The 14,556-nt window shown below is 46.2% G+C and overlaps 1 protein-coding gene across 2 annotated transcripts in view; it reads right to left on the bottom strand.

The window, feature by feature from the left end:
* Positions 1-14,556, bottom strand: part of ZNF423 (zinc finger protein 423) — a 757,398-nt gene that overhangs the window by 317,119 nt on the left and 425,723 nt on the right. Inside the window, exon 1 of one of the 2 annotated variants that reach the window (XM_069607043.1) lies at positions 840-972. The exons of the other annotated variant lie outside the window; for it this stretch is intronic. The gene's annotated coding sequence lies outside the window, so the exon portion shown is untranslated. Of the gene's footprint in view, positions 1-839; positions 973-14,556 lie in introns of those variants that run through there. 2 annotated transcript variants of the gene reach the window in all.

The following is a 14,556-nucleotide window of genomic DNA, read 5'->3' as shown; positions in this document are numbered from 1 at the left end:
GCATGCACAGAGCAACTATGAAAATGCAACAATGTACTTTCTGCTCTTAATTTATAGTAACTTAAGGCACCTTCAAGGACATCAAGCATTAGTGATCTCATCGGCCTTACTTAACATCACCCGCACCCAACACACCCACGTGCCGTAACAGCATTTCATTCACCAGGTCTCAAATTAGAGTAACACAACAAAATCTCCTCCTTCACCAGGTGCACAAGCAACATTAACAGCACAGCACCATCGCCTTCCCCAGGCCTCGACAGTGACGGAGCCTGGGTGGAGAGAAGGGGGACGTCCCCCGTCCCTTGGCCTCCCCCCCGCCCACCACCCCTTGGTGGCCACTGTGCCCCCGAGCCTCCCGTTGATGCCCCATTACCTCCCACTCGCACCAAAAGCAGACCCCGCCACTGGGCAGCCTCGATGTAAAAAAGACAGCGGAAATAGCACATCCTCCATCAAGCCTCAAAGTAAAGAAACGTTAAAGAACAGCATGTCATTGCGATTGGGCCTCGATGAAAACAAACCGCACGCCCTTCACCAGGCCTGGGTAGAGAAAACGGCAAAGCCAGCATGCCCGTATCACAAGGCACCCGTCTGCAGACCCGGAAGTAAACCATCGGTAAAGAACAGAATCTCACCGCCGAGCCTCGGTGTAAAGAAAGAGCACGAGCCACAGATCCTTCCTGGCCAGGCAGACCTCTGTGTAAAGAAACCGCATCACCTCCATCAACAGCCACCCACTTAAACAAACGCTAACAGCATTTCTACCCCTCAACTGCTGCGAGCTCTCGTTTCATAAAGAAGATTATATGATGTTGTTGCCAAGCCTTGCTAGTTACCTCATCTAGAGCAGCCTGCCTCTCTCATTTTATCCACGTTAACAAGGGTTTTCTCCCTAGCAGAGGCGAGGCCTGGCGTCCCCCGAGAGCCGCTCTAGAGGCCCCTTCACACTGGAGTGATGCAGCTGCCTCCTGGGCCTCTCCCAGCAGCTTCCTGGATTAGATTCTGTGGGGAGGAGGAGAGGGAACGCTGCAATCTAATTCTCCTCTCAGGCCGCCCGGGCGCCTCCAGGGAAAAGGAGACAAAGGGGGCCCGAGCAGGATACCAGGGCCTGAACTAGGACAGCACACGGTGGTGCGGTTTTTAGTTCTTGATTTTAATATATATTAGAAAATGATGTGCTGTGTTTTGGGCAGGATATAAACGTACATCAGTTTAAAATAAACGTACATCAGTTTAAAAGTGCTCATTGCCGGGATGAACATGGTCCCTCTACCTTGCGTAACAAACCAGAGGACACATAACTAAATGAAAATAGAACGATACAATATCCGGCAGTTTGTGTGTCTAAGAGCTACAATGCGTTCTCTTGCCAATCTAAAAACTAAATACCATCCCACACAAACACAAGACACTATTTGGGGCAAAGAGGCATATGGAAATAATATTGGCATACACATGAAAAGCAGAGAACAACAACCAGACTTTGTTGGTTCCGGGTTTGGTTCCTGGCGTACACGGATGTTCTTCTTTTGCCCCCACTCACTTTGCTTCGATGCAAACAAAACTGGTGCACTTTCTATTTTCATTAAGTTTTGCTTATGACCCGAGGAGCTGCTACCGCGAGTTTTCCTAATAATCACAATCACAATTACATTATAAACAATGTGTTGCACTACAGTAAAAGGACGGGTGCAAATTACATTTTCTTTCTGTTAATTGAAAAAATAAAACTCGCCAATGTGTTTATTTGTATTGCAGTCGTGCAAATGTTTCAAGAAGGTTATGTTCAGATAGGTCTTCGACTGGACTCATGTGGCCCTCAAGATGTTTTGGACTACAACTGCCACCTAGGGACAGTGGGAGTTGAAGTCAAAAACATCTGAAAGACCATGTGAAGGAATAACCATTTTAAACTTACCAGAAGAGCAAGTGTAAAAACAAGGAAACGAATGCACTCCACTGTATTCCAATGTCAAAGCAATGTATAGTCTTTTTTTCAGTTTTCCCTCTGCATTTTGTTTTCTTCATCCCAGATCTACAGAAAGCAGAATATTTCAAAAAGTCCCCAAAGCGATAATGTGCTTCTAGACAATTTTAAAGTGCAATGAAAATGCTCTTTGTTGTGAAAATTGGCAAAATTACATCCTTAAAGCAAGACCATAAATCACTCCATTATCATTTCATGGCAGGTAGGTTAGATTGAATTTGAGGTTTTGTAATGAGCATTTAAAGCCACAAAATGTGACTACATTTCCTATTGACTGGAACAATTAATGCAAGCACCACATGTATCAGGCGCCAGCCCTTCATCAATTCACCAGCCAATGAAAAACTTGTAGGGGTTAATCCTGAAGAACAAGGGGGTGTAATGTCCAGCACAGGAAATGGGCCTGAACAAGACAGAGTGGCACTCCGGCAAGACAGGTCTTGCTGGAGCGCCTCTCCATTGCCAGAATGAAGGGCTTGTCCTCGACACTCACAGATCTGCTACAAAGCCGCGTTATCATTGCAGTGATTACCTGGGCAAATTATGCTAATACCTCGCAAATGCTTATCCAATACCGCAAGCCAAAACTTTTGGCTTTAACCCTTTCTTTTAACAGGATTTCAGTGCATGCAAGATATATAAATCAAGGGGCTAAATGCACATTTGGTTACAACATTTATATTACACCAGTAACAATTTACATCTGCAATTAAGCCATTAACTCTCAGCAGACTGCTTAGAAAAAAACACTGGCAGGCTAAAGTTCAATGATAATGCTTGATAGGGTGAGCTTTAGCGGGCCCAGAGAAGGCATTTGTGGGCTTTTGTGGTATCACATGGGTAGGGTATGATGAGGAATTTAGGGCAAAGATGGGTGAGGATCAAGTAGCGGTGAGGGGGTGAGGGGAATCGATATGGATTTGCAAGTGGATGGTACCCACATGCCCAGCGCCCACTTTGCACACAGCAAGCTGTTTGCCTGTGCTTTAACAGCCCTTTCATGGTCACCCCGCCTTGGACCGGTTAGGGGGAGGAGGCAAAGGGCAGCTATCAGCAGCATGCTGGGAATTCAACAAGGAAGAGTGCTCCAGGGCGGTCTGTAAGTTTAAGTGCTGCAGGTGCGCAGGACGGCACCCTGCCACACAATGCTTCGCAGCAGGAGACAGAGGGCGGGGTAGGGGTGCAGGGAGAGGGGTTGTGGAGAAAGGCTTATATGCCAGTTAAGTTGGAAAAGTTGGAGGAATGGTTGTGCTTTTACCCTGACAGGGAAGCAGCAAAGATTTTGGTGGAGGGGTTTAGGGAGGTTTTTAGGCTGGAGTATCAGATACCTAGGGTGCGAAAGTGGGTGGAAAATGTCAAGTCTCCACGGGAGATACTGGACATTGTAAAATATGAAGCTGGAGACAGAAGTGGTATAGAGGAAGGTGGTTGGGCCTTTTTTTGGACTTGCCGGGAGATTTGGTGGTGTCCCCTTTGGGAGTGGTGCCTAAGAAGGTGGAAGGGAAGTTTTGACTGATCCACCAATTGTCGTGGCCAGTGGGCAGGTCAGTGAACAATTGTATTGCCCAGGAGGAATGTGTGGTGTCTTACGCAAGCGTGGATTAGATGGTGGAGCTCGTGAGAGAGAAGGGAAAGGGAGCGTTTATAGCCAAGCGTGACATCAGGTCAGCGTTCATGTTGCGGTCGGTGCATCCAGAGGATTTTTTGTTTTGGGGATGCAGTTGGAGGACCAGATTTTTGTGGCCAAGGCACTGCCTATGGGGTGTGCAGTGTGATGTGCATTGTGTGAGTGTTTTAGCTCTTTCCTGCAATGGTGTGGATGATGTTTTGTTTATCAGTGGGGCAGGGAGAGAAGAGGAGTGTTTGGAGATGGTAGAGGTTTTCCAGGAGTTGATAGATGGCTTGGGAGTTCCCTTGGCAGAAAACAAGACAGAGGAGCTGGCTGTGATCCTGGCCTTTTGGGGATTAAATTAGACTCTGTGGCAATGACCTTGCGCATGCCGGACAACAAGGTGAGCAAGCTGATTCAGATATTAGAGAAGGTGGCGGGGGCGAATAAGATGTCGTTGTCCGACATGCAGAAGTTTTTGGGACACCTACATTTTGCATGCCAAGTGGTGTCTCCGGGATGCACATTTTGCAGAAACATGGCAAGGTCTGGGGCAAAGCAATCGCACTGCAGTATAAGGGTGTCAGGAGCTCTTAGAGAGGAGTGAAGGGTATGGTTGTGTTTCTTGGAGGAGTTCAATAGGGGGTCCATGTGGCTGCTAGGGGACCCGGTGGCTACACTGATGAGTCAGGAGCAGGAGGTTTTGCGTTGTAGTGACGGGGAGATGTGTGCAGAGGAGGAAATGAGGGAGGAGCAGTACGTTTATGGAGTTATTTCTATTTCTGGTGGCTTTGGCATTGTGGGGCAAAGAGCTGGAGAATCGCAAGGTTGCAGTGGTCAATGTCGTGAACAGACAGTCTACCAAGGACACAGGGCGTCCAGGCTTTTGAGGGAGTTTGTGCTGCAGTGCCTGTAGTGGAATATTTTGTTTTACAGCAACACACATTTTCAGTGGCAGAGATTCCATGGGTTGGCACTGGAAGCAAAGTTTGAACGGCATCAGATCCCAGAGAAGATATGGCAGCTAGGAAAGTGAGAGCGTTGCATTTAGTGGAGGGTTAATTGGCTGCAAGTTCATGGATGGTGTACAGGAGAGCTTGGTTAGAGTTTCGGAATGGGGAAGCGCCGAGTTGGAGAGGGAGAGCTGATGATGTGGAGAGAAGGAGGGAGGACGTGGTCAATTTCAGAATTGGATTGCATGGATAAGAGGTGCTCTAGGGCAACAATAGCGGGTAAAATGCAGGTAATGCATTCTACGGCAAATGGTTCTGGGGATTAGCCTAGCCAGGGTGTGGGGGGATGGTGAACAGGATGCTGGAGGGTTCAGCAAGGGAGTGAGGACAGAGAAGGCTGGTACAGCAGAATTGTTGGGGCGGTTGTGTCAAGCTATTGGGGGCGTATACTCGTCCCAATGGGAGAGGCATATGTTCAGGGCATACTTGCTTGGTTGTTTTTTGGTGTCTTTAGAGTGTCGGAATTGGTGTTTGGGGCAGTTGGGGGGTGGTTTGAGGTGGGAGGACATGTTACTGCCGGACGACTGTCTAAAAACGGATCAAAACGGCAAAGGTTTATGGGTATATTTGTAAAGGGCAGGACAGGATTTGTGCCCAGTCAGGGTGGGTTTGGTTTTTGTACATGAGTGGGGAAGGAGTGATGAAAGGGCATGGAAGGGATTGGCAGCGTTAGGGGAGGGAGCTGAGTAGTTTAGGACTCTTTCTGGATAGAGTGGTATCAGAAGGGAGGAAATTGGGTTTTGAGGGGGGAAATTAAGATATTGGGGGGGTGGAAGTCGTCAAAATGCAAGCTGTACATCCAAGAGCTTGGTGAGAAAAGTTCCTAGGGACCAGGAGGTTGTCAGCAGGGGAGCTCATGTTTTTTTCTTTTACAGAAGGGCTATTAACAAAGGGGCAGTGAAGCACAAATGGAAAAAGATCAACATGGAGATGGGGACATTTTCCAATTCCTGGGGGGGTGCATACAGTAGCACAAATGGACATCAAATACGAGGAATTTGATTTGTTTGATGAGAATGGTGTGCACCGGTCAACGATGGGTAGTGAATATTACTTGCTGAATCTGAGGGTGGTGATGGAAGAGTTGATAAAAATGTGGAGGTAAAAAGGTGGGCTGGGGCAGAAAGAACACCTCAGCGTAGGGTTTTTCTGGGTGCCTGGGACATGGTCCTTTGGAGGATGGTTGGGGGAAGGAAAAGGGGGATAAGCACACTAAAGGAGGGGGTTAGTGCTGTTTTCATAGACAGGCTAGCCCAGGGGGTACAAGAAGGGTGAATAGGTATGTAAGGAGGGGCATAGTCTTGGGAGACAATGGGGGAGAATTGGGGGAAGAAGGTCGAGAGGAATTGAAGGGGAGGGAAGGGAATAAGAGACATGAATTAAGTAATTCATTGTTTTGGGTAAGTGTTAACGATCAGTAGTCTGTAAGGCCAAAGAGCCAGGTTAGCGTTTTGTTGTAAACTGTGGCCTGTCACATTAAAGCAACCTTTTCCACTACACTGAATCTGTTTTTTGTGTGACGTTTAGCTCAAGGGGAACCCTGGGTGGGTACGCAGTCCCCCCTGTGGTGATTTGGGTGCTGCACCCCGGGCAGCGAGCAGGTGCTGGGACGGAGTGCCCACCTCCTAGGTATAAATAGTGGCAGGGAAGGTTCGGGAGCAAGTGATGGTTGGGTCTTGTGTCATGTTTCCAACCCTCCCACCCGGATTTACAGGCAACAGTGAGGGTTATTTCTGGAGAGGGGGCACGGGAAGAAGGGTTTGGTGATGTAATGGTGGGGATGGTGACGTTGGTGGTACAGGCTGGGGCATTAGTGTTCGAAGTGATGTGTTAAATGGTTGTTGTTGCTGATGTGACAGGTCAGCCGGGCTGTGCGGCCAAGTGTAGGAAGAGGGAGATTGGTGTGGACAGGAGCATTCGTGGAGAAAGAGAAAAGGGGGGAGCCAGGGACATGGTCCTTTGGAGGATGGTTGAGGGAAGCATAGTGGGTATTAGAACGGTAAAGGAGGGGGTTAGCGCTGTTTGCACAGACAGGCTAGCCCAGGGGGTACAAGAACAGTGACAAAGTATGGAAGAAGTAGGGGTGTGGCCTTGGGGAGAAATAGGGGAAGAAGGGTGAGAGGAATTGAGGGGAGGGAACAAGGGGCATGAATTATTTAATGAATCAAGTAATTCATTGTTTCAGTGAATTGTTAACTATCAGTAGTCTTTAAGCCCAAAGAGCCAGGTTAGAGTTTTGTTGTAAACAGTGGTCTGTCACATTAAATCAACTGTTTCCACTACAGGCGAGTCTGGGGTTTTTGTGCAGTTCAGCCCAAAGAGATCCCAGGAGGATTTGTTCAGAGCAGGGAGGGGCAGGTGGTGAGTGGGAATGGTCATATGGATTAGTGTGGCCATGGGCCATCAATGGGTGGATAAATAACCAAACACCCACAGGCTGTGTGTCCCTCCTCACATGTCATCTCTCCCCTACCTGTACTGCAAGGCAATAGTTGCAGCTTATAGGTGGTGCTTATATGCCACCTAATAGCCCATATATAAAATAAATCTGCAGTATACATGAGGTAGACCTTAAAATATATAAAAAATGTACCCAAATGTTTCTGCTGCTAATCCAACAGAAAAACTGTGATAACAGCAAAGTCATGGCGCTTAAACATCTGCAGCAGTTTAGGGCTCCACGGAGGGTGTAAATATTAAAAACTTGAACATTAGTATTTCAAGCCAAAACAAGAAACCTCACATCAAAAATGGTGCAGCGAAAAATGTCAACTTGTACAAAACGATATTTTACCACACTTTTTAAAATGCACAGGATCTACCACGAAATTCAGCACCACATGTCTTACAGAATTCTTTTTTTTTGCACTGTGAATCATGGAACAATTTATTGATTTGCAGAATGCTCTCTGTAAGAGAGGAACTACTCATTATCCTGATAAGGCTCTGCAGACCGCCGGTGACAAACACAGTCAGGCACAAGTCTTTGAAACTTGGTGTCAGACTCTTTACTGAACAGTTAATTATTTGTAAAGCAATCAAAGGAATTTAACAGAATGAGAAAATCACTTTGACAAAGGAGATTAAAGTAATTAGAATGGCTAAACCAGCAGAGCGGGACTTTTCAAAAATAGGGAATCGCATGACTGATGCATGCCTTTGTCATCGGTACAGAGAGCATTAACACATCGATAAGAAAGGAAATACATCTTAATGGGAGTTTAATGAAAGGGAAAGGAAAGCTTTAAATTGGCTCGACTCTTTGGGATGTGGGTGCATGTATGTGTATTAATGGTGCAAGCGAATACTCCCCTACAGAGCAGGGGGCTAATATGTATTAATGGTGCAAGCGAATACTCCCCTACAGAGCAGGGGGCTAATATGCCATTTAAAGGCTCAGAGTATACATAAGACATCTGACATGAAACTTACACCTGAGAAGTCAGATGTCTTTGTACAGAATATTCAAATGCAACAACTCGCAAAGCTAGGACCGGCCTGGAGTTCGGAACAGAGACATATGTAACCATATAGGGCATTTAAGCCCACATCATCAGATGCCTAGGCTAAAATCATGGACAAGAGCCTCATGTTCTCCCTTGCACACTCCTTTCCTGTTAAACTAAACACAGGGGAGGCAGCCAAGAGAGCATCATGGCGAGGTACTTCCTCAGTGCCGATCCACACAACACACACAGACATAATTAAGATGACTGTCAAAGAAAGGCTCTACATCTTGCTTTCATATAAGAAGCAACCAGATCATTATTGATATCGGATGGTCAAAATAATGGGGGCAAAAAGTTTTGTTATAAAAGCAGACCTGCCACCAAGATACTGCCGCATAAATGGACGCCATGGGGCTTTCATATTTCTCAGGGACTAACCCCCAACTCCCTCAAGTCACGAATGCACCCAGCATCCTCCCCTGCGGCGTAGCAAGGGTTTAGTATTCATTCATTCATAAATCAGTTCTGCTTTGCTGCATTTGTGGAAGCATAGTAGGTGATACTATAGGAGTTCACAGACTCCATATTCAACGTGCATTACCCTGGTGGTTGGCCAACCATGACCTAAATGACTCTGGAAAACTGGTGTCACCATTTGCCTCAACTAGTACCACCACAGCAATAAAGCTATTAAGTCCTCCTCATAGCGTTGGGAGGGTTGCCCTGGTAGGTGGCGGGGGATACCGCTCAGCCAGGGGGTTAATGCTTTGTGGCTTTGATGTTACAAGTTGGGGCATCTTGTGATCCCACTTTAACAAAGTTGGTAATCTCTTATTTCACCACCCACTAGGGTAAGGCACTTTGACCTGCCGGTAGCCAGAGGTCAACTAATGCTATATTTGACAGCAGCAATGAGTGGCCAGGCTTACAGCTGGAGGATTAGTTCTCATCCCCTCTGCATCAAGTCAGAAACATAAGACCTAGATAGGTCTCCTTTGGCGATTGGAATTGGGGTAGCACTGTTTATTGTAGTTGATCATCACTTTGTTACTTACAAACTGGATAAGTTGCCATTTCAAAGAGCAGTATTTTACTGCAATTGCACCTCCCAATATGCCACGGGGAGAATAGAGGCAGAGACATGCTAGTAAAGAGTGAGAATGGGGGCAGGAGCTAGGGAGTAGAGGGGCACATGAGAGGGACAGAAGGACTGTGAAAGGAGAGTAATGGTAAGAGAAGTAGAAGGAAGGGGGGGAGAGTAGAAGAAAGGAAACGTGGAGCCTGGTTATGTGGAAGAAACTTAAACGAGTTTAGAATTCCCAAAGGAAATTGAAGGAGAAGGCGTTTGCCTTTCAGCCATCACAACCAGCCAGACAGAATATTAGACAATCCAGGTTATTGATCTCTAGTAACAATCCTAGGGTTTAAGAACTGGGCTGTGGGGGTAAACATCCAGGGAAGACAGAGAGAGAGTGAGGGATGACCCTTAACAAGCCCATTTATCAAGCCCAAATAAAGAGGCTGCCCACGAGAGAGAAAAATGTAAGTAAAGTCTGAGGCAAGAGACTTCTGCTGAACTCAAGAACTGAACCCTTGGCCCATGAGATTTTGGGAGAACTGGAATTTCTTAGTCTCTGAGGCAGTCGATGGTGGGATGTAGAATTACCCCCTTTTTTGTTCATCTGACCCATCCTATTTTTTCGGATTCTGTGAGGTCCCAACTCCCCCGCACCCGCCTTTTTACTAAAACAATGGGTCGAGGAAGAGGGTGACAACATCCTATTTTTTCGGATTCTGTGAGGTCCCAACTCCCACGCACCCGCCTTTTTACTAAAACAATGGGTCGAGGAAGAGGGTGACAACAAAACGAACTCTCATACATCGTACTGGACATGTCCCGGTAATTGGGTCAGGCAAAGTCAGGCACTTGACTCAAAGTGCATACACCGGATACCAATTAGCTCTCCTCACACAGATGAAAGGCAGAACCTACAAACACTCTGAGCAAGGCGGAACACGAGTACGAGCCAAACTTCTAGGACAAAGGCAAACCTTCTGGAGCAGAGCGACAGACCAAGGGACAAGAGCAGTGGGTCCAAAACCCCAAGAGTTCCCCATTGGAGGTCGTTGCCTCCGACAGGCCACGAAAGACAAATGGAGAAGGCCAGATCCCACATCAGAAGGTTGCATTGTGTTCCAAGGACGCCAGCGACTCCCCCACCCCGCGGGTGAACGGCAGAGTTGGGGAGGCGAGGCCAAGCCTGTGGTACTAACCTCTGACTTGTGATTGGGAAATTGTATTACTGCCTGTGTGTGCTTCTTTCTTGGTGAGTTGGCAAGCAACCTGAGAGACCGGTGCGTGTTAAAGAAAATTTGGAGTCGCAACATTATATCGCAAGTGAAGGCTACATACGTTTGGAGGGCACGCGAAAAAACGCAGACCTGTGATGGACCTTTTTGAAGTAAGAACAGCAGTGAAATCAGCGATACTGATTAACAGTAGTCTGGCGAAAGGAAGTAGCCCACTCGAAAGTTTCAGTGAAAGGTACATTGTAACAATAAAACAAATGAACTACAAAAGCAAAGTAAGCAAAATTAACTCCTAGAGAAGGGGAGAGTGAAAGTTGAACCATGAACATTTAGTCAAAGTGGTCCTGTGGGGGTCTGTAAAGAAAGCCACGCACATTTGAAAGTCTTCGATATCCGAAAGTGGTCTAAGCCTGACTGAGGGAGACCCGACGTGTAATAAGGTTGGAGAAGGGAGCCCTCTTGCAAGTTTTGTTGAACTGTGTTCTGAATAGGTCTTAGACTGACAGAGGGGGACCTACATGAGCTTTTTTGTGAAAGGTCTGAGCCCGACAGAGGGGGACCTATGTGAACTTTTGTTGAAACATTATTTGGAAGTCTGAAAGAGAGACTTAAACATGGAAGGCCAGGTGGGCCTTGATCCACGTTTTGGAACCGTTTATTGCGTTGAAAACACGAGACAGAGTGTGTCATCCTGCCTAAAAGGACCGCCTTACTCGTGGGGAGGAGAGCGGATTCAGTCACCTTTATTATTTTGAACACCGATTTTTCCTTTGCGTACATTTATCCTCTATACACTTTTTTGTATAAATGATAAAGCAGGCATTAGGTTTTTGTTAGAATAGACAATTTGGATTTGACAGGCTGCACTAGGACTGTTTTGTTCAATGTTTGATGGTCGGGACTACTCCCATCTTGGCTATAGGGTGAAGCAGGAGTTTTTCCAACCCCAGAAACTTCAATAAAGGTTTTACAAATTGTACCTATTGCGTCAGTGTCATACTTGTGATACCATGCCTCCTTACAGTCTTACAGAGAAAGGGAGCTGCTAAATAAATGATCAAAAAGTAAGACCTTTGAGGAGGTTAAAGACATGTTAGTCCTGGAGCATTCCATCAACCCCATGGCCCGCTATCTGCAAAGAATCATTTGGCACCTACATAAACCCACCTTTGAAGAGGTAATCCAAAAGGCAAATGGACATCAGAGAGCCATGTATTCAATATACCTGTCCATCTCCCAATTTTTAACAAATCTCATTCTGGATTCTAATTCACATATCAGACCCTATATTTTGCCCCTTTCAGTGTCTCTATGCTTATCTGTTTCTACGTCCACCCTCTTTTTATTCTGTATTCCTCCTTACCCCTTTTTTATTTGTCTTTCTTTCTCTCTCTGTCTTCCTGTCACCCTCTTTGACCATGTCATTCTTTCATTTCTTTCGACCTTTGCTCCCTATTATTCTTTGCCTTTCCCTCTTTTTCTATAACTTTCATTTTTTCCTTCTCTTTATTTCTCTTTGCCTTTTTCTGTAATTTCACCTTCTGTGCCTTTGGCTCTTTTTTAGATCCAACCTCTGTGTGATGGCAGACCAATCTTCCCATTTGATTTATGGCACTATCTTGAGGCCTACATGACCAAGGACAGCATATTTGGGTAGGTTTGGTGTGATGTAGCGCTGGCAGGACATATTTATACCCTCTACCATGGTCAGCGTGCTGCTGCTGCGGTACAAATTGAAAGCATTCCATTGTTTGCATGAATTTCCCCTCACACCTAGAAAATGGTCTTTGTGTGAGGAGGAACCCCATCAGGGACAGAGGTGCCAGTTAAAAATGTCTGTCTTCTTAAGGCAGTTCAGGCAGAACTGCCCCTTTTGAGGTGGGAGCAAGCCCGATTTGCATATGGTCTTTTCCCCTTCTGGAGGGTTGCCCAATACAGCGCCAAAGGTCAAGATTAATTCTAAACCTTCTGGCCATCACTACTTTTGTTTTGCCTTAGTCATCCCGAGTGGGACGGGTATGCCCAGACGTGGGTCCAGAATATGCTGGGCCTAGAGACCCATTCTACTACTCACTGGTAATGCCCAATGAGGCTGAAACATGTCTGTGGATACTTGTGGTTTCGTGCAGAAGGAATGTGACCTAGCAGTTGAGGCTCGATTGCCCCTTTGGGGGTGGTACCAAGCCTGATTTGCTTACGGCCTTTTCCCTTTTTGTAATGGCTTGGCAGGCTGAAGAACAATGAGTTGTAGGGTTGCCCAGAGCTGTGCCAGAGGTTAAGAATAATTCTAAACCTTTCAGCAATCACTACTTTTGTTTTGCTTTTATCTTCATCTGACCTCATCTGCAGCTTGTACGTATCCCACGTGGTGCACCGCTTAACAGGTGCGGCTCGGCTACAGGTGAGGCTGCTGCTGGAGTACAGCCTGTGAGTGCAGCACCCTGGGAGAAATGGACGCAGACGGAAGTTGCAAACATTACCTATTTAGAAATGTGTGCATGATCAGCCATCGGTGCATTTCTCATCCTATCAGACATAGCTTGCTGGAGGTCACGTCAGTGGGCACCACTTGCAGGCAGAAACCGGGTTCATGGACTTATAATGCCAGTATCTGAATAGTACTTTAAGTGGATTAACAGGTAATTAATTTCAGGAGAGTTCCAGAATTCCAACCCTTTTTCTTTTGATGACATCTGCACGAGAAATATACTTTAAACTACTACTTGGAAACTAGACCACGCAGAGCAACAGAGGTTCGAATCCCGGATCTGCGCTTAGAATCCCGGATCTGCGCTTAGAAACCAAACGGTATTAGGCGCGTTATAAAAAACCAATAAAATAAAGCTTTGATCCAAAATTGCTCTTTCCTTTATTGTGAGTTGTATTTTGGAAGATAATGAAGAGGGTTCGCTAGCCTACTCCCTTTTTGCTCCTTGACAATATTTTGGCATGCTCATTGTGACTAGTCCACCTCTGGCCTACAGACCAATGAGATTATCGAAGAAAATTGGATGGATTTGTACCATATTCACACAAAAGAACCTGACCGGTGTCAACAGTGGGTGATTTCTTAAAGAGATGCAAGTATTTTGGCAACATTGTTTACTTAACCAGTGAAGAAAACCCGACGTATGAATAGCATACACGTTTTTCTGCAATTACTTAAAAAAGCATGGGCTAAGTTTGTGTGCATATTTATTGGCATTAATATTGCACGCACTGCAAGCTGAATTGTCTCTTGGCACTTACATGACAAGGTCAAAGCGACTAGTAAATAAAGGATAAAGCGAGAGAGGGGGTACTCAAGGGGTGAAAGAGGGGTGGGTGCCTGTAACAGAAGGTATAAGGGAGGTAAAAGAGTAAGGTTTTGATATCTCTCCTAAACTGATTGATATGATATGGCATTTATAACGTGCCTAAACACAAGTGTTTCAAGGTGTGACGAGGCAAGGGAGGGGGAACAGAGGGAAGACAGAGACAACGATCTTACTAGGCCAGGTGTCATTCAGATCGCGCAAGTGCAGGGGAACAGGGAAGGGGAAAAGTGCGGGGGGTAAGAGGGAGGGGGCAGTGCAGTACATGGGATTGACAGTAAAAATAAATAGAATAAATAAAAGCAATAAGTAGAAAGTGCGGTCAGCTGGTGGCAAGTGCAAGGGTGAGTGATTCAATGGCTCTGAGGTGGGGGTGACAGTGAGTTCTACAGACAAGGGCCAAAGATTGGGAAGCACAGCTGGCCTGAAAACCAGCAGCAGTAATTTCCAACTGCAAGAAGGACGGAATCGGATGCGCAGCGGTCTCGCGGCAGTAGGTAGAGCTGAACCGCGTCCCGCAGGTAGAGAGAAGCAAACCCATGGATGCGCTTGAAGCAGAGACTAAGAACCTTGAACTGTATTCTGGAAGTCACTGGGAGCCAGTAGAGGGCTTTCAGATGTGTAACAAAATAGAGTGGGGTTTCTTTCAACTGGTAAATGGAAAACAGAAGATCGTTCTACGGTAGAAAGTTCTACTGTAATGGTGAATGGTCGAGGTGTTTCTTTAAACCGGCAACAGCTACAAAGGATGTGAGTTACCCAATAACATGAATGTCGCCACTCAGTGAATGGAATCAATGCTTCCTGTTCCAAGGATCAACAGTGTAAATGTCAGATGTTTGTAAGTGGGGGTTTCCTTCACCTCGAGACA

Source organism: Ambystoma mexicanum, chromosome 1p (genome assembly GCF_040938575.1).
Source record: "Ambystoma mexicanum isolate Mex_15411 chromosome 1p, UKY_AmexF1_1, whole genome shotgun sequence".
Taxonomy (NCBI): domain Eukaryota; kingdom Metazoa; phylum Chordata; class Amphibia; order Caudata; family Ambystomatidae; genus Ambystoma; species Ambystoma mexicanum.
The sequence above is the reverse complement of the archived record's forward strand: the minus strand, read 5'-3'. Positions and strand labels throughout refer to the sequence as shown.